We start from the raw sequence: 21,460 nt of genomic DNA, 5'->3' as shown, positions 1-21,460 counted from the left end.
ACTATGACAAATGCCTGCCATCATTAGAAATGTTGGGCAACATATGTTGCCAAATACTTAAGAAATCTGTTATCTCCCTTTTTATAGTTATTTTAATGTTGTTGTCGCGCTGCTGCGGAAGTGTTCAATAAAAAGAAACTTAACACATTTCTTTTGAGACACTCTTTTGTACAAAACTACACACTCAAATATATTAGCATGCCGCTCTTTAATTTTCTTTATGTATATTTTAAAGCTAACTACTAATTGAACTGAAGAAGGGTTTGAAGTGCAGTTTGCATGCACACACACAGTCAGATTTTTAACTACAAGCACGAGCGTACAGTTACATAAATATGGCATACACTGACATATTAATATACACATAGACACAGTCTTGGCAAAAACTTAAGCACCACCTCAGGATATTTTTTATAAGGGGCAATATTTTTTTTATGCAATCAATGCATCAAACTGTGATAAGTCAAAGGTTAGAAGAAACTGAACACGAATATGAATGTTATATATCTATTTTAGTACTGTTTCATCCATGAAAATGGCAACATTTTGGAAGATTTACTTGTAAAACAAAAACTATTAAGAAGATGTGCAAGTTCTGTTACTCAAATTAAAGGTAAAAATACAAACAATATTTTAAAATAAGATTTATAAGCATTCACAAAAGTTTTGAATAATTACAGGTATGGGTTTTGCCATAATATCTCAGATTTTTATATAAAATGCGAGATTTAAGTTTTGAGATGGCATAAAATAAAAAAAATTATTTCTATTTTTATTATTTCTAAAAATTTTTTTTCATAACCTGTCAGAAAATTATTATGACACCCGGGATAAAATGTTGTTGCATTTATTGCTCTGTGTACTTTAATACATATACAGTATGCTTCAAAATGTAGGTATGTCATCCAAAATATTAGGCTCGCTACTAAGGGTTGAAGTCGCAAACTTCTGTTTGTCATAAAAAAAAAACGATTCCAGAGCTAAAACAGAAAATTGGCATCGAGATTGCTCAACTCAACTGCGAAATGTGTGAGCGATTCCTTGAAAATTTTAATTCTCGTATGACAGCCTGTAGACGTGCTCATTTGGTGGACATTTAAATGTCAGTTTTTACATATAATAGCTAAGGACCATACTTGAATAAAAATAATGGAACCTGAAATAATCTAAATTTTTACATGTTTTATTTTAAAGCAACATTTATGCGTGTCTTTTGAAATACCTTTTATAATTTTGCCCATTAAAAGTTCATGTTAAATAAAAAGTGCATGTTGATTATGATTTCTTAGTTAAGTTTAAAAAAAGAAAACCGAACAAAAAAATACTTCATGAAAAAATGTTCTCGGTAGTGCTTAATTATTCATCAATACTGTATTTGTGCTTATGTATGAATGTAGGGACTGTCCCACTGGCTTGGATTTCAACGAGTGCTTTTGGAGGTTTACGAGTCGCCACAAGTGGCACAATGTCACTAATTGCATTTACTTCGAACTTCAAAACTGATATTTGAAGGAAGGTACAAATGCATGAAATTAAGAAATGAGTTGCAAGCAGGCGGACACGAAAACAAAATAAGCTTGGCAATTGTCAGTCGGATAGGCGGTGAAAAATGAGGTGCTAAATGTGTGGCGTGAACAAAGCGAGAATTGTGTTAATAAATTAGCTACTAAATTGGCTGGCGCGCAAGCTAATATTCATATTTAGACAAAACTAAGTACAATGCAAAAGTACTGTAAGTATTATTGGTGCCTACTATTTTAAGTTGGTGAGAGGCATAGGCCATAAAGAGTGCTGGTAGTTTTAGTTTTGCAACACTTAGGGGGTTTACTTATGTTTAGGGTGCTTAAAGATGTTTGCAAGGTATGCTAACATCTCGGACTACCATTTTTGTATAATTATAAACAGTTTAGCAGAAAGCTCAGGGGTGGAGCCAGAGCAGTATTTTTCTCAAAGGCGTTGAGCGTATTGCAGAGAAGCGCTAGATAAATGAGAATACAGTTGGTTTTTTCAATGCTCGAATGATTGAACTGGCTGTCACATCCTTATGGGACTTACGAAAATATATTGGCATGTTCTGAGAACGATTCATCTTAGCGCTTTGACTTTCATATACGAAGATTATCCCTGGACCACTCACTGCAGGAATGTAAAAAAGTTTTTTTTGTTTGCTTTCAAATGATTAAGGTGTAAAATTATTTTGAATTTCGGTACCTCCTCTCAGTCCGAGGCTACGGTACGCCTTTACGCATTTTTCTCGAGGCTAAATTTTCCAAGTCGAGAACAGATTTTGAAATTTTAACTTTATATTTACAATTCCATTCTGATAGATATTGAGATATTGCTTGAAAATAAACAAGTAAAAATTTAAAATTTAGATTATTTCAGGTTCCACTATTTTTATTCAAAGTATGGTCCTTAGCAATTATAAGTGAAAACTGGCATCATATAAATGTCCACCAGCTCCGGAATCTTTTTTTTTGTGGAGTTTTTGAAAAGTGAAGTTATTGTGAAATAAATTGTTTGTCCACCGTATACCAAAAATTGCAGCTCTAGTTGGCGCGCTTTTCAATACAAGATTTTATCGAAAAAATGCCTTTATGTAGGTATATTACCTTAAAAAATATTTATATACAATTTATGGCATGTATATATAATAAAGAGTAATCTTCAGAATTTTGAATTATTTCATTGTCCTGCAGGAAAAATGTCTAAAATATTCTTATGTTTTTCTAGCTTAGAGTAGCCTAACCCATTTAGCATGTACTATATGTCCTATATTTTGTATATTTATATGTCTCTGATAACCCAACAACTACAATATATTGGCGCTAATCATACAGAATAACGTTTCAACCATCGCCGAGGTGCTTACCATCAACAAAATCAGGGGAAAATTGTATGGATACGTTTCTAAAATTTTGGAGATCAGCTGCGCATATTGCAATTAATGAATTAAGGAGAATCATAACAGCCCAGCTAGACAGTCCGAAGTGACAAATGCCCAACGAAGCAGGCGACTTCCACGAGAAAACGAACCGCTCAAATACTGTTACAAGCTACATACATACATACATTGCCATACATTTGCCAAAAATATTCTAACCTAATTAAAATCTTCCATATATGTACATACACACATATGTTTGAAATTCGAGACAGATAAATACGTGGATGATTGTACAACATCATTAAAGGCGTTTCTAGAAATACTCTATGGTACATATAACGTAATTCTACATATACGAGTATCTACCTCTCAAGGTCCAGAATGTTAATTATTTCAATGTACAAGCAAAACTACTATGTGGGATCCCACTTCTCTGTACTCTAAGAGTTTATACCGCTCACTTTTAACAGTTAATGTATACATATGTACATACTTATATTTTTCAAATAGGGGAGAAGAATTATTAAAATTTTTTATGTGGGTTTGAGGTATATACATATGCATATATGTAAGCATTAAAATATTTTAGGTTTCACTAACTTAGTCAACTGACCGTCTAAATGCTTAAATAGCAAAGCAATCGACTTATATCCATACTAAATACTTATACATATATGGTCACACATTCATGCATGCGCATTGAGCATAACTGACCTCACGATCGCTTTCTTATTGTACTGCACGCCTTTGCATTGAACTTTCATTTTTTACTCTTTAAAGTTTTGTGCCTTTTTGGACAAAAATATGCACAATTTCTAAAATTCGTCCAGCACTTAAATACAAAACTGTCAGTGGATCGTCTTACAACAGTTATGTACCGTATATATTTATCTAATAATAACAACAGCAAGTTTACTCTAATATGCGGAGATGTAGGTATGAGTATCTCTCTGTTTTAACTTGCTATTTGTTTTTTACATGTGTCTCTATGCATGTTACGTTGATTGCTCATTGAGGTGAGGGTTGAGTAGTTCACCATGTTGTTATTGCTATTGTTGGCAATTTGAGTGTTTGCGACGACTGAGATATTGGCACACAAATAGTTGCCAACTAGTCAAGTGAGAAAAACATTTGTTATGTTCTGAATATTTTTGAGCAGCGACAATAATAAAAAATGCTCTTAAACAGAAGGTCAACATAACCCAAGAATGTATTGTATAACGATAAAAAGTTAAGATAAAAAAACGTACATGAAAAACAAAGGAGGAAGAATTGCTTACCTTTGCACAAACTCGCAGTTGCTAATTGCTAGTGATCTTTTTTTTTTAACTTCTAGCAAAATTAAAATTTTTACAGCCTAAACAAAGAGATAAGATATGCTTGAATTTTCTGCCACAGCATTAAACACCATGCAGGAGAATCTTAGAAATAATCTTGGAGGAGGGTACTCGTAAAGTTAAGAGTCATACATAAGCGAGTAGCTATCGGTTAATTTAAAAAAGATGTGGAGATGTTTTAGGAAACTAATTCATTTAATTAAAGTAGAAGCTAAACAGTCCCAACCGCCGATCAACCAATAATTCGTATGAAACAATGCCATGTAAAAGATGCAAGTATTTTAACATAAGCGTAATTTCTTTTTAATTTTTCTGAAAATTCGTTTATTTGTGATTGAGTTTAATAAGAAAAGAGCTAAAAGTAATATTAAAAAAATAATAATTAATTTTGATATTTATTCAATGAGTTATTGACGCAATCCGAGATCGATGAGTGGAGAATTCACAAAGCTTTATTTCTTGTGATGTGTTGATTTAGAAGGAATTCATGTTTTGCAAAGAGCTAGCATTTCCTAAAGAGTTACGACAGGGAGAATAATTGGATAGTCCCGACGCGATCGATAACATTGCATACCTCATTATAAAAAAGTTGGGATTGATGGAACTTGTTTCCAATGAGCTCACATTCCCATGCATGGATGGAGTGTCCAGAAGAGGCTTAGCAAAGCACAGTACCAGCATGAAAAAGCTTCTCATAAAACGAACTGTAGGTCCTTCCATTTGTGGAACAACATCAAGACCCGTGCTACGAATAGGAGGAGGATCTCGGCCAAACACCTAACAGAACAAAATAGTTTCATATTTGCGAAACTTCGGAACTTTGCAATCGGTTTTAAATGTAAAAACTAATTCACAAAATAAAATCTGGGATTAAATGAAATAATTTATTGTTTTAATATTAGACAGGCAATAGGCAATTCCCACTAATAACTTCTATTTGTACCATTATTTACATTCAAATATTAATTAAAATTTAGTTTTTAAGCCGTTCGCAGTTTGTTTCCATTTGATTAAGAAAATAATTTTTGCTACCATTTTTACCAAAAAGGATTTAATATTTTCCTCTTTATTCACCTTCTTAAATACAACCTTTTGTAAGGGAGTGCCAAAAATCGAATGTCACTAGTGAGTAAACCTTTAATAATTGAATCATGTATATTCGGTTCATTTTAGATAACATATAAAATTTTTTTGTTTTTTATGATAAAATGTACAATATTTAAAAAAAAAATTTGTTCGGAATAAAATTTATTGTTTTGCTAAAAATATTCGGAAGAAAAATGTTTGTTTTTTTAGTGCTTAAGTGAAGCTATGAAAGAGAAAGTGTCTTAAAGGATCCAAAAGAAGATTGCCGCCCTGTTTCAAAAAATTAATCATACGCAAGGTGAAGATAACCAAATATACAATCCATATATGAAATAAAGTATTTATACGAAATAAAATGTTTTACAGCATCACTCTCTTTATTTAATGGGCACACCTTGTAAATGAAAAGCAAATTTTCAAAAATATTAATTAGTCTTTACTCTCTAGAAACCTGAATACGATTAAAATCTTTGGAAATTTGCATATGCATGTTTGGAAGTACTAGCGAAACATTTACCGGTTTCCATGCCTGAGGAAAAAATCAATTAATATTATTATTACGCCGCAGTAATCATTGAAAACATTTTATTTATCACTTTTACTAACGATTTCTAGGAGAATAATTCCCAAGCAGGTAATGATATTTTGAAATTATATTTTATGTGTATAGATGTACTTATGCATGCATATTAGGGCGGGTCGATTTAAGAGAAATACGTTTACCAAGTTTGGACGAGTTTTATTAAGTTTATAGAAATACGCACATTGACCCAAAAGTGCGTGTGGCATTGTCCCTTTTTTCAAAATTTTACTTGCGTCGTATTTCTTTTTTTGGGTTCATCAATTGTACTACATTTCATTATTTTTTGTGAATTTTTAAAACAGAGATATACGATTTTTTTTACTGTCTTGTATGGCAGGTAGACGTGGACGTAGACTGATTTCACCCATTTTCAATACCAAGTTTCATTCAAATATATTAATTTTTACACGAGTTATGGGTTGCTTCGACAGACGGGCGGGCATACATGCTGTTCCATACATCCGCTGTATTGAAATTTTCAGAGGAACTGTTGCATTTCCAGAAGCAGTTGCATCTCTAAATTATTGTTTGTTCATATATTTATAAGGAGGGCTTCCATATTTTTCAGTAACGAACTCATCCTACAAGAGGACGGACTGTCAATAGATTCATGAATTACGAACTAGAACAACGTAATTCGCAAAAGAAATTAAGAGAGCAAACATCCTATAAGTTGTTTATTACCTGTTTAGGAAAGAATAATGCCTACGGCAATTTAAATACACCCTATACCTTACACCCAATCCTTATACAGAGCATAAAGATTAAACTAGACTAGTTTTCCATAACTTAACATAACCTTTTTTTGGGTAAGCGATCAGCGAAAATTAAACTTACCCTAAGAAATTTAAGAACCTGTTAGATGTTTATGTAAGTTACGGTACTACTTAAATTAAGAGCGGCAAGAGAATCAGAATTATCATATTTTCCTTGAAACCTTCTACGATTGGCAATTTCTTATGGTAAGCTACGTTAAGGTACAAAAAATAATTCTGAACTAACAGGGCCTGGGGTTGTGAAATTTCAATGTTATTATTGCATATTTTATTCATCGCAAATGTCCATTTTATTTTTTCAATTCATTCAACTATTCATCCTGTCTAAATAAACGTGACTACTGGCATTGTTCGTTGCCATCAAGAATTCCAGCCGGGAATGTGTTGTCTATGCAAATATATTAAAGTATGTATGTATGTGCATACTCATATGTAGAATTTGCAATTACGCGTATTCTGTGATCTCAACTAAGGCAAACTGAGTTCAGTGCGAGATTGTTGCGCCTCCTTCGTGCGGCAATTGATTGCAATCAACTCTAAGGTGCGAAGGTGTTGCGGCATTTCAATTACGCAGATACATATTTGCATACATATTTATGTATAGCAGAATACCACAGCTTTGCTGAGACGGGCGTACAAACTCTCGCTGAATGTAGTTATTTGCACTCTCGCCGAATATATTTGCATGTGAATGTGCATTATGCTATTTTGAATAGCCGCTAATGCTTCTCAATACACGCATATGCAAATTTATATATTCATATCTATCTATATATGTATGAATGTAGGTGCGAATGTTTGCGCATGTGCCTCAAAGTCAATGAAAATGTGTGTATGTACAAACAAGCAGTGCGTTTGCAGTGATCGCCTTATTTATGTTTCTCTATTTGCATTTACATGGATATGTACAAAATATGCGTGTGCATGTATGTACTTGTTTGCATATTCGTTGAGTGTCACGAGCGTAGGTGTTGAATTTGTTTGTTTGCTTAAAAAAAGCGCCATCCGACCTTCAATCGAATGTTGTGAATGAAAACATTCTCAAATCAACCAGGTGTCGTTGTGTGCGTGTATGTGCGTGTGCTTGTCAAAACGAGGAGTAGAAGTTTTGTGAATAGCTACAACTGCATACATACATACAAATGTATTTGTTTACTTGCGAGTATTGTTTATAGCTGTTTGCATACAAACACTTGTCAAACACTTGACGACTTCAACAAATTGCAAGTTAATTGTACGAATGAGTTCGATTTTATTGAAGAACTATTACAAAGCAATTAAACAGTAGATTGCATTTATTTATGTACATATGTATATGTATGTACATATGTATTTTTCGTTAGTATATTATTGATATATCCATTCCCCATTTTTCATTTCCATTAAACATTTTTTATTATTTCCTTTTCACTAATTCCCATCGATTCGTTATGACCTAGAAAATTTCCTGTGCAACCTATTTTCGAGCTGCTTTCTGGGCTAAATGAAATCAAATTATTTTAGCAGCTAACGAACTTGCCACAATATGGAGAATTGCACCATTTTTATTGCGTGTGCACTTTCACCATCATCAATACGATTACGAGAGATCAGGCAAGACGTGTCGAATGATTGGCACATGGAATATACGGAAATTTTTTTATTACTAATTTAAGTTTAATTATTCAATTCAGCGATCGCTTGAAGGAAAATGATCATAAAAACAGAAAACAACTAAATTGACCATTTAGAAATACTTAAATCATACACATCTACATAAATAGCAATGTGTACAAATGTACATATGTATTTATGCGCAATAGCTGTGCACTCTGCCAGAAGGCGCTCAGTTAAGAACGAACGTGCTCAGCAACATAGAAATACACCCATACATGCATCCACATGCTTGGGAGACACATACACGCATACACGCACGAACATATTTGCTTGGATATGGAAGTGAAGCAAGCAAGCAGCACACCATATGGCCAGCAAAGCGCCTACTATTTTTTAAGCAACTCACAACATTAATTTATACACAAACAATAATAAAGTCAATCCTATATTTGAAATAAATTAATATGCTAGGCATGAAGGCGAAAGACACTGGCACTGCTGCACACACTCAAACACAACCGATACATGAAACAAATAAATTAAATCTAAGAATTTGTAGGGATATGCATGTACGTGTGTTCGTAGATGTGTAGTCAGTTTTGTGGGCGTAAATATCATTTTATATAAGCAAAAATGCGAAATATTGCATATGTATAATATTTAGGCTGCTTCATTTTCAATTTTTATTGCATGTACGAGTATGATCGCATGCGGGGAGTGAGAAACCGTTATATTCAAATCAAATCAACATGAAAAGGCAATACATTAAAAGAAGGCATACGTAACAGACAGGAAAATAAAACTCATTAATAAAATGACGGGTGCTCCATTCAAACCGATTACTTAAGAGAGCAAAGAAAGCCTTTACATGTTCATGCTGCTAGGACTAGCGAAATCATGGTCGATATGGACCAAAAATAGTTCGAATTTACATACTTACAGGATTCAGTTGACATAGCATTTGAAGCCATGGACTATGCATTGAGCCAAACACTCGTAAAATGGATATATTTGGTGATTTTTCAAGGGAAATAATCTTCTGTGAACGGGCTCTTATTGAGCTTCAATTTTGTTACATTTGAGCAGCTGGTAAACCAAGAGTGATCTTTTAACGCCCAATGTATGCATCACGAGCGGCTATTTAGAGTCCGTTTTGTGTTTTGGGCGGACGTAGCAATTATAAAGTACTTCTTCGAGAATGCAGCCGGCAATGCAGTACTCATCATCATCAACAGTATTTGCTACCGTGTGATGAGAAACCCTTTTTCTGTGTACTTAGCCAATGTTACCAGATTCACAGTTTTATTTGTAAATTACAGTTTTTTATTTTTATTTTTAATTATTAGGTGCGCAATTAAGTTCCCGCTGTTTGTCAATAGATGCCCCCAGCAGTGTGTGCTACTCGATTCTAACATAACCTAAACGTCATAAACCAAGCTTAGACATATGGTAAACAAACTGCTTCGACACATTAGTGATTTGGTTTTAGTATCATATACTTTTGGTTTTGGGAAAATGTCTGATTTTGTGCCGAATAATCGTCATTTGCAGGAAGTGTTGATTTTCCTCTTTCATTCGAAACAAACGGCGGCTGAAGCGTATCGAGAGCTACAAAAAGTTTATGGAAATGCTGCTTTCAGTGAAACAACGTGCCAAGGATGGTTGCGTCACTTTAAAGATGGTGATTTTAATGTTGATGACCGTCCGTGTGAAGGAAGGCCAAAAACCTTTGAAGGCGCTGAAATGGAGGCATTGCTCAATGAGGATCCGTATCAAACGCAAGAAGAGCTTGTTTCAGTATTATGAGTTACCCGCCAATCCATTTCCAAGCGATTGCATGCGTTGGGAATGATTCAGAAACAGGGGACTTGGGTTCCTTATAAGTTAAAACAAGGGCAACATCCCACGGCGTTTCTTCGCCTGCGAACCACTGCTCCAGCGGCAAAAAAGGTGATGAAAAATGGATTCATTACAGAAATCCAAAGAAAATAAAGTCAAGAAGACTGCTTGGTCATGCTTCTGCGAGGTCGCCTCGGCCGAATATTCACGCTGCGAAGGTTACGCTATGTATTTGGTGGGACCAAGTTGGTGTTATTTATTAAGAACTGTTAAAACCAAGCGAAACCATAACTGGGAATCGGATCGGTATCGAGTTCAATTGATACGATTGAGCCGAGTACTGCGCGAGAGACAGTCGCAATACACGGAGAGGCATGAAAAAGTGATTCTGCAGAACGACAACGCTCGGCCTCACGTTGCCAAACCCGTTAAAACCGACCTAGAAACACTGAAATGGGATATCCTACCACACCCGCCATATTCTCCAGATATTGTGCCGTCCGATTATCACCTGTTCCGATCGATGGCACATAGTCTAGCTGTCCAGCAGTTCCATTCATATGAAGACATCAAAAAATGGCTTGATCCGTGGGTAGCCGCAAAAGATGAACAGTTTTACCGCGACGGTATACGAGATCTACCAGAAATATGGGAAAAAGTAGCTAGCCAGTTTTTCAGAATAAAATTGTATTTTCATAAAAATAAAACGCGAGAGCTTAGTTGCGCACCTAATATTACGAAAAAATCCAAATAAATTTCAATAAAAACTCATAAAATGTAAAATAAAAATTCCAGCTTTCTCAGGTATTTTGATAATAAAAGGTTCTTAAAAAATGCTTCGAATTGTACTAAATTGCAGGTATCGAATGAAATGTATACCAAAATTACCAAAGCTATTTACGAAAAATTAAAAAACTGAATTTCTTGTGATTTAATTTAAATATTTCAGTGAATAAAGACTGTTTCTGTTAAGCACAAGGTGGCACAAACTTAATCATCCAATTTCGTTTTTGAATAACTTTTATATCAAATAAAATATAACAATTTTAGGTGATGGAACCTCTATTTTGACCCTTACGTGCTCCGTTGCATACTGCATACTTTTTTTGCATACTGCAGCTAACTGACGTAAGACTCCATTTGCAAAAATTATACATCTTCTAAAAGGGTGATTAATTTTGGGCCACCTTGTTTAAGTTATTTTATTTTAAATGAATCGTTTTTCTATTATATTACGCATTTATTAATGTTTAATAAAATTGAAAGGCTTTAATTTCCTAAAAATAAAATTTTTTTATCGAATTTTTTTTTTTGAAATTTGCGGCATAAAAACAACCCCCGGCAACACTGAGCAAATGAAGTAACGGAATTATTAAATACAAAATTTTAAGGCAGATTTATTTAGCGGTGCGGCGACCAAGAAGCTGCGTCTTGATGCTTTTAAATTTCTTTCTTGCTGGAGTTTATACAAGAAAAGTTACCTGCAAATATGTCACAAGCAATTCTTGAATGGAAAGCCGGAAATCGATGCTCCATTAATGAGCTTGAAAAAAGTCACAGAAAGTCATTGAAAATTGTGAGAAACGGGTCAAATGGTAATATCAGTCACGAGGTTGCTATTTATCAGGATTTATATTCCATCAACCACTTTGAAATAAACACCAAATTTTTATTGCACAAAATTAAAAAAAGCGATCCTATTCGGCGAACGGCATTCATTAATAAATCGAAGCTCAGCTTGATTAGTATGTTAGTATGTATGTATGTTTAAAAGGTGCATATTCCATGTACATGTGTACGAGTATATGTACGTGTGTGTGTATGTTTAGAGTTCATGCTCGCTGTGCAAGGTTAAGCAAAAATGGACAAAATTAAATATAAACTCGGTGAATTGCATTTGGAGATGCACTCAATAAAAACTAATTTATATTTTTTTCACATATTCTGATTTTAAAAAAGCCTTTTAAATACACTGCTCCTGTCAACAGACATCTGTCAGTTGGCTCCTGTCAAAATTTGAACGTGCTGCCTCAGTTAGCTTGTGTTTTACAGCTACCTTTATCAGACTACCCAGTAATTCACAGTCGACCACAAACGCAATCGTGTAACAAATTCACAGGAAGGTTTGGCGGTGTTTAATCGCAATATGGAGGAGTTTTTGCGCCGTTTTGTAGCCGTGGACGAAACATGGATCCATCACCACACACCAGAGACCAAACAACAGTCGAAACAATGGGTTTCTAAGAGTGAATCGGCTTAATAAGCACACGAAATTCAGTTTTTTCCATTTTCTCCTCAAATTACTGGGTAGTCTGATAAAGGTAGCTGAAAACACAAACTAACTGACGCAGCACGTTCAAATTTTGACAGGAGCCAACTGGCAGATGCCTGTTGACAGGAGCAGTATTTCTTTTTCAGTAAAGAGGTCAGAAATACAAAAAGTCATGGACTTATTGACCCTCCCTTGTACATATATAAAAATCACCAGCCATTTTATGATGATTGAAATAGGTGATCCCTCAATCTGTGCTAATTATCACCGAGTTAGTATTCTCAATTCTTCTCAAATTCTCGAATTCTTTTCAAAATTACTTATAACGTATTGCACGAGAGACTAACTTCAACATCAATGCACTTATTGCACCTCTCCAGTGTGGTTTTAAATCTGGTAAATCTTCTAATGGCCATATATTTACTGTTTTCCAACTTTTTCTGAGCATCTCTTAGCATCAGGCGAACACTTAGCGAGTTAACCTCGCGGCACGCACGACACTGTTGACAGTTATCATTTATTTTTAAACCAACATAAACAGTGATAATAATATCAGCCTTGAAATCCATTGAATACTCTATTTTCTCAATAAGTGCTACCTTGAACTGAGTGAGCACTTAAGCATTTGCGCTCTCTCCCGACGAACATAAATTCCTTTATAAATCCCCCATTATGTCTATCCTATTGTACTTATACCTCAGATACAGCATCCAATGAGGCGTCTCTTGGAGTGTTCGAGTGAAAGATTTTGCAGAAGATTTATGGGCGGCGATTAAACCTTGAGCTTTACGAAGGCAACAGCGCAATCAATTAACACTCAAAAGCTCTGCGAGTTATGCTCGCTGGCAATGTCATCTACATGAAGGGACTGAGTACCGAAGGACTTGGCTGGTATTTGTAAAATAACCCATTTAGACTTCATCATTTGTTTGTGTTTTTGGGAACTGTAGTGTGTTATAAATATTCCAATGAATTTTACCTAAATCCAGGAAACAAAACCAAAACATTTTTGTTTGCTGCAGTACTTGGAAAAGCACCACGGTACAGGAATCTGTTGATGCTTCTGAATAGTATTTTGCTCTCGCTCTTTTTGGTGGCAGACCTATCGTAAGAAATTCCACTGTTTCATCGAACTTAAATTTATTTTTAGTTGCTTTATTCGTTTATTGCCTGTATAAGTTTGCCTATATTGAAATAGAAAGTCGTTTTTATACGCTATGAAAATCAAGTAATTACATGTTATTAGAATTGTTTACTGCAGATACATATGTGTGTATGTACATGATTTAAATCGCTTTCAAAATAAATATTCTGATCATTCAGTAAAGTATCAAAAATGCGATCGATAAAAGTTTCAATAAGCTTTACAATTGCGTAAGCTGTTTTCATTAATAAAAATATGTCAAAGAATCGTAACTATTTAATGATTTACTAATTTCTTTTGGACAAGTCGCTAGTGTAAAGACAACATTCAAAACAAACGGTTGAAATATGTATAAGTAATATATGAAATATGTTAACATAGATTCGTTAAAAAAAAAAGATCTTTGAAAAGAAACCCGATTTGATCAAGTGAATATTGATGGTTATTCTCCGAAAATATTTAATGTTTGCATTCTATGCGCTCCCAGACTAAAATCTGTTACACTCTCATCGGCTTTTACTTAACATCCGTCTAGCTGAGTTTGCTGCATATTACCCTCAATCTACACCTTCAATAGAATATCTGTTATTTTTGTTTCTTCGGTTTATTCCGTTTTCTCGTGTGGGCATTACCTGTCTTAAAATTTTATATGCGAAATAGCATCAGGCAAGCACCAGTTCGTTGAGCGCTTATGCAAAAGCCCTCACATTAAGTCGTTAAACTGCGAAATCACAGTCCATTTTAGGGCAGCTCTGTTACGATGGGCAGAGGTGCTTTAACAATTGAAATTCACGGCAGAGAATTAGCATTCTCTGTTCATGGCTTGACGTAACATTTCAGTTTTGAAGATCTTTTTAACATAACTCATGGAAGATGTACAAGTATGTGTGATTTAGAAAGAGTTTGTGATGAAGTATTTTTCACTGATTTTGCAGAAAGTGATAACAATTTTTTCCACGCTCACATGTTGATATTCATATACATAGGTGTCCTTCTTCACTTCTTTCTTAAAAGAACAGAGGCTCGATTTAAAAGTTTATTTTTGTCAAGACACTGCCTCGACTTAAAATGTATATTTTAAATTTCATTCGATTTAAAAATTCTATTAGACGAAATTAAATGTTTAGTTATCCTTATGTTCGAATCTTCATGCATAAAACTCCAAATGATAGAAAAAATTGTTTCTAATAGCGGTCGCCCTCGGCAGACAATGCCAAACCTCCGAGTATATTTCTGCCATGGAAAACCTTCTCATAAAAAACATCTGCCGTTCGGAGGGCTTAAAACTGTGCACGCCACAAATAGGAGGAGGAGCTCGGCCAAACATCCAAAAATTGTGTAAGCGCTATACAGTAGGTTCTGCTTTTCTGCAGCTTTTTTTTATGCGGTTTTGAAATAGTGCGGTTTTTTTTTAAATTAAAAAAATGCATGTCGACCTATCGGGAATTGTACAGCTAAGCAAAAACTCATCACAGATTACATCATAAATACTAACCCCACAAGTATGGAACCGCCTGCATAACCATCTAGATCAGACGTGTACATTTCCTCAAGTGACGAAAGTGATTTTACGCCAAGTCCTAAACGAATGCGCAACATGTGGGTATTGTCTGATTCTATTTCTGACGTAAATTTATTTTTCGATTCTGACGTTTCTTAAATAAAGATATAATTTTCAAAAATACAATATTTTGTTTGTGCGATTTTATTTAATTATTTCAGATTCATGCGGTCTATGGAACGTATCTATAATTATAATATGAGACTAGTGCCCTTTTTTATGCGATTTTATTACATTATTTCAGATTTATGCGGTTCTTATCACTTTTGAAACGTATCTATAGTTTTACTATAGAACTGGTAGCTTTTTTATGCTGTTTCTTGCGGAACGTATCTACCGCATAAAAACAGAATCTACTGTATACATAAATATCGTCCGCGATCGTTTTGAATAAACACCGTGATCATACTGGACTATCACTACGGACTTAAGTCGTAGCAGGAGTCTATGCGGTCGCCAGGAAAGTTGTTGGCTATTTTTTTAATCACAGAAGATATGTTGTTGTTGTGGTAGCAGCATAAACATTCCCTATCCACATATGGGGAATTCTGCTGCAGTGACAGTCCTTGCCCGAATATAAATCCCGGTCGTTCCGGTAACGTGGAGCCGACTGTCGTGGGAACGCTCACAGAAGACATCTTACTGGTCGCTTATATAGAAGAAGCCGCCAATCCTACGGAAAATATAATACTACGCCACGCTTTTTAGGAAAAATATCGCGAAATTGGAAAAGGGCGAGCTGAGCTTGACATTTTTTTCTTCTGCAAAAAATGACAAGATTCGTGCGCTAGTTAACCTACACAAGTGTGGCTTCGAGAACTTAAACACCCTCCCTATGGTCTACATCTGGATCGTTTAGATCATTATTTAGGAAATGAAAAAAAAACAACGATTTTCGAATAAAACAAATTTTTTGAAGTTGATGCATTCAAGTCGCCTATTTTTGCTTATTTTCAAGGTCTGACAGAATATTTGGTTTGCGGCTATACATAAAATTATATTTTATAGAAGTTTTGATGAGGACGTAAGGCCCAAAAAATCATATATCGAAGGGAAATAATACTACCATGTGTAATTTCAGCCCCTCCCTCTGCATACCACGAACTTTTTGACCTTAACTCATATTTAGTTAATTTTTCTGTTTTTCAAACACTTTAATCCACAAAATCAGTGTACTTATTTATGACCTACTTTCTCACCAAGTTGGCTTATGTGTATATGTACAGATGTACTATATATTTCAATTCAGTGTCATGAGTCAAAAATTATTATGTAAATGAATGTTTTCTTGCCAAAATTCACTAAAAAATTAAAAAAATAAATAATATAAAAAACCAACCCTAGGAACCAACACATCACACAGCACACACGTATGGGTGTATGTATGTATGTATATACCTACAATGTATACAACGCAAAGGAAACACATCGCACGATTTCAAAAAAACCGCAAAAACGAAAAATTTTCGTTTCGAAGTGAATCTTTTAATGAAAAACATTTAAACAAGCGGCTAAAAATAGGCACATTCGTACGTAGGCAAATAAGAATTAGTCAGCGACGAGGTAACAGAAGGCAAAAGAACAAATTGCAGATAGTGTAGATAGCTATAGCTAAGTATGTACGTAGATATGTAGCATCCGATCTGTAGCCTACACACAAATATGTATTCTATATGTTTGTATAGGCGCTGTGTATGTGTAAGTATGTAGTGAGCAGCGGGGCGAACTGCACCGATCTAAAGCTGACACCCATAAGACGAGATGAGGTCAGACGTGCTGAGTTTGCTAAATTATTTGCACTTTTGAAAAACTTTATTTAGTATATGTATTTATGTAGGTATATACACATATTTTTTTATTTTTTAATATGAATGTTTGCACTTTCTTTCGCACTAAATTGGCTTAGTAAACACTTTTAAATACAATATTTTTCATGATTTCATACATATCCGTTATGCTCATAGCTATTTTTAAAAATATTGTATGGCTATCTTGTTTATCTTCTTTATTTGTATTTTTTGGTTTTTGAATAGCTTTTTGATTTATCTGCATATTTCATCACATTTATTTCGGGTAATTCACTGTACTTAACGGTGTTTAATGCACATTATTTACACATCTGTGATGCAGGGCGGCATGTGTACGCCTATAAACATACACCTATGTATATACGTATATACAGACAAATATATATGTACGTATGTAAGAATATTGTATTAAAAGAAGAAAAATTCTCGATTTAAAAATAAGTTTCCGAAACGACACTGCACGAACCGCTCCAGCACAGCACAGCACAGATATTTTCAAACTTTTTCGAAAAATCTTTCGTTCTCAGCATTCTATGTACCTTTGGCGCGTCAGTCGCGTGTGCCACTGATTTTTAATTTATATGCAGGTTTCTAAGTGTATATGTATATATTTCCATATATTATACATTTGCATGTGAAGGTTAAAATTATACTTTTAAGTTCGCACTCGTCTACACCAGCCACATTATGTATTATATTTGTAGTACCTACTAAATAAATATTCGAAAACTAACTTCTTCGTATTGTGCGCGCTTTCGACCGTTTCCTATTTGCTTTAATGATCAGACCGACCGTTGTGAGACTTCAACACCAACTGAAACATTCTCCAATCGGGCATAAACTTGGAAGCAACTGCCATCGTTTGCTGCCCACGTCGCCGTAGACGCTGCCACACTCATTCACTCAAACACATAAACACACGTACTTGCATGCATATACCTGTGCGCGTATTGGTCACTGCTGCGCAGCGCAGTGCTTGTCTAGTACCACAGACTATGGTTGTTATTGGCGCTGCTACTGCTGCTGCTGCTGTTGACGTTGCCGCGGACAGATTGTTGCTCACTGTGGCCCTTGCTGAAGTAATTCTCGTGCTTGTGTTGACTGGTGGTGGTGGTTGCTGACTTTTTGGCTAGCGTTGGTGGCACAGCTGTTGGTGCTATGCTGTTATTGCTTTTGTTGTTTGTGTTGGCGGTGGTGATTGCTGCTGCATTTGCTGTTTGACAGTAAATATAAACCACTAAAGAAATTGCAACAGTTAGTAAAATGATTCTGTGACAGTCTGTCTATCGAACTCTTTGATTAACGGAACTGAATCAAATTAATAAATCACACATTTATGTACATACATGCATACGTATTGATAAGATAATTACAAAAGTTTACATTATTGTAGAATGAGAATTTTAGAAATTAAGCATTGGTTGGACTTTTCCCAGTAGAACTGGGGTTATTGTTCGAATATTCACGGCGTAGTGCCTTGAGAGTTTGCAATTACGGCCAATTACTCCCTACCCGATGGAACGACTAATATAATACTATTAATAGTGATGAACTACATATTATTTTATCAATGAGGAAGTGCTACCAGTACAACGACACGTGGGAGTGAGAGTGCTCTTGGAAGAACTACTTAGATCTCATAAATGGATAAAAAAGTACTGCTAGTAGGTAGTGGACTACTTTCTTGCCATGTGAAAATGCGTTACAATTTTAAAGAATTTTTTTGTTGATTTTTTGTTAATTTTTTTGTTGATTTTTTTTATTTTTTAATCATTTAAAAAGCACCGATTCCAGCGAAATGTCTAATTTACCAAATATACGCGCCAAGATATCTAAAACTTATTTGCAAAATCAAAAGCCTATTCTAGTCTTACTATTTGTTCAATGAAATATTTATTTTTTTATACTAATTTTATTTTAAAAGATTACAAGTATGTATATTCTTATTCATAAAATGATCATACAATAAGTACATCATCATCATCGGTTCTTGTTTATCCCACTCGAGCATAGGGCCTCACACCTCCATCTGGTTTTGTTTTTTGCAAGAAGCTTGATTTCGTTCCAAGTTTTTGATGACGTTTCAACTTCCTCCTGGAACGTTACCCTCCAAGATATTTTTGGTCGGCCATCCTTGCGAACACCTTATGGACTCCAATCTAGTACTTGACGACAGATTTCATTTGCGTCTTTGCAAGGCGTATGCTCAATCCACCTCCACTTTCGCAGTTTTGCCATGTTAGCTACCGGCTAACTACTGCATCTCTTGTATACATCGTCTTTACTTATGATGTTGGGCCACCAGATCTTCAATATCCTGCGTAAACATCTGTTCACACAGCTTTGAAGTTTGTTTTCAATCCAGTTGTTTGTGAGCCAGGTGTCCGATCTATACAAGAGCACTGATAGTACATTTGACTTAAAAATCCATAATTTTGTGTGTACGCTAAGGATGCTCGACGACCAAATAGATCGGGCTGTGCATGTGCGCCTTTCGCTATATTTATTCTGGTGATAACGTCGAGTTTCGCACCATCTTCAGCCTCAATGACAAAAGTGTCAACGTTCTCAATTTGATCACCATTTAAGAGGAACGGGCGGCTGCTCGTGTACCGGTTTTCCATGTCCTTCGTTTTCTCGTGATTTTTTTTTAGTCCTGCATTAAGCGAGGTTGAGAAAAGATCGTCATTTGTTCCACATGGCAGTGTCTTTGACGGAGAGAATTTCGTGTATTATCAATAACAATTAAAAATAACAAAGGAGACAATAAGCAGCCTTGCCGCACGCCAGTACGGGGAATGCTTTCCGACAGATCTTCTTCTTAATTGGTGCGATAACAAAGCGCGCCAGTCGTTTCTTTCTCGTGCCAACCGGCGCCAGTTGAAAACGCCAAGTGAAGTCAAGTTCTTCTCCACCTGATCTTTCCAACGCATAGGAGGCCTTCCTCTTCCTTTGCAACCACCAGCTGTTACCGCATCGAATACTTTCAGAACCGGAACGTTTGTGTTCATTTATTGACTGCACTATGTCTATGCTCTTCTAAAGCTCATAAAGCATATTGTTCCATCGTCTGCGATACTCGCAGGCGTCAACCTGCTAGGGACCAAAAATTGTCCGGAGACTCTATCTCTCAAACCATCCAAGGGGCGCGTTATTGTATGTTGTACTTGGCCAAACTTCTACGCCAAGAGAGATTTTCTGTTGCATTTCAAGGTTGACTTTATTATCGGTAGTAATGTTGATTTCTAAATAAACGAAGTCACTGACTGCTTCAAAATCATAGCTGTCAAAAATGATATGGGTGGCGATATGCAAAGCACCGACTGTTCGTTTAATGATACGAGGTACTCCGCCTTTATTTAAATATATTTAATCTTGAATCCAGAATTTGACTTTATTAAGCTGCAAATTGTTTGGTATTTACCCGACTGCTGTAAAATATGTTCAATATACACTCCCTCTCTATTCCGCCAACGTTCAATGAGAATCTGATCGTAATTTAGTATTGCAAGTCTTTTTTTCTAGGGTGTCACCTTCCTTTTGGTGGAGATTCCATGACTTTGTTTGTTTTTGAGTGCTAATTCTTTCATATAGTTCGCCAAGAATAATACGGTAATAGCATTAACTAAAAATTTAAGCTTATGAAATCAAGTAGAGAAGTTGTGCACTCCCCTAAATACCGATTTATTATTTATTATTTATTCAATATCATTTTGCAATCTTTGCAAAACTTCAATGCACTATTGCCAACACTTCACCTTATTTTAAGGTGCCCTTGGAGTTGTCAAAGCGAGTGGCCTTCAGTAAGGTCACCGAAGCGTAGTGTGGCCTTACACGTTGTCATGTTGCAAGATCCGATTGTCGCGAACTTCTTTTCGGGCGAGTCGAGCTCTGTTGCACAACAATTTAAGCAATTGACTAAAAACTCCTTGCTGACAGTTTGTTTTTATGTAAAGAATTCATTGTAGACTACATCTTTCGCACCTTCGTCAATTTATTGCTGGACGTTTGTGAAGTAAATATCTTTCGTGGAAATCACTGCCTCAAAAACTGCCCGTAAGCGGCTGAATTCGGTATCGTTTCGAAAGTTAGATCCCTCACCAACTTCGACACGTAAAGCTACGATCAGGCAGCCGGTCGTCGCTGCCAAATAAAAAAACCATTCAGAGAACTTATAGGACAGACCTTGTATCTCCTAATTTAACATTGAGATATTTAGGGAAAATGTTGAACTTATATTTGTATGAAAAATGTCGATATGTTGTTGTTGTTGTAGCAGCATAAACATTCCCCTTACTTACATACTTGGAATGCTGCTGGAGTGACAGTCCTTGGCCGGATATAAATCCGGGTCGTTTCGGTAAAGTCTGTCGTGGAAACGACAAAAAAAAACTGTCGCTCTCAAATGGCTTGGTATCTATATAAGTATAGAATATATTTTAACGCAAAAATAGTGAAAAAGTGAGCTGCAGTAACTTGCGTGTGAAATGGGTTCACCATCCCACAATCCACCTATACATGTTTACTCCATATGTACGTACGTATTTATATACAAATATCTCTTTACGTTT

General features: G+C 35.3%; 1 protein-coding gene across 7 annotated transcripts in view; it reads right to left on the bottom strand.

The window, feature by feature from the left end:
* LOC128858392 (integrin alpha-PS2) overlaps positions 1-17,698 on the bottom strand; it is a 135,841-nt gene extending 118,143 nt beyond the window's left edge. For 2 of the 7 annotated variants that reach the window (XM_054094631.1, XM_054094637.1), the window contains exon 1: positions 17,601-17,690. The gene's annotated coding sequence lies outside the window, so the exon portion shown is untranslated. The other 5 variants (XM_054094633.1, XM_054094632.1, XM_054094634.1 and 2 more) reach the window with 5 other exon arrangements.
* Positions 17,699-21,460: the final 3,762 nt, after the last annotated feature.

This window comes from Anastrepha ludens, chromosome 3, assembly GCF_028408465.1.
Source record: "Anastrepha ludens isolate Willacy chromosome 3, idAnaLude1.1, whole genome shotgun sequence".
Classification (NCBI taxonomy): domain Eukaryota; kingdom Metazoa; phylum Arthropoda; class Insecta; order Diptera; family Tephritidae; genus Anastrepha; species Anastrepha ludens.
The sequence above is the reverse complement of the archived record's forward strand: the minus strand, read 5'-3'. Positions and strand labels throughout refer to the sequence as shown.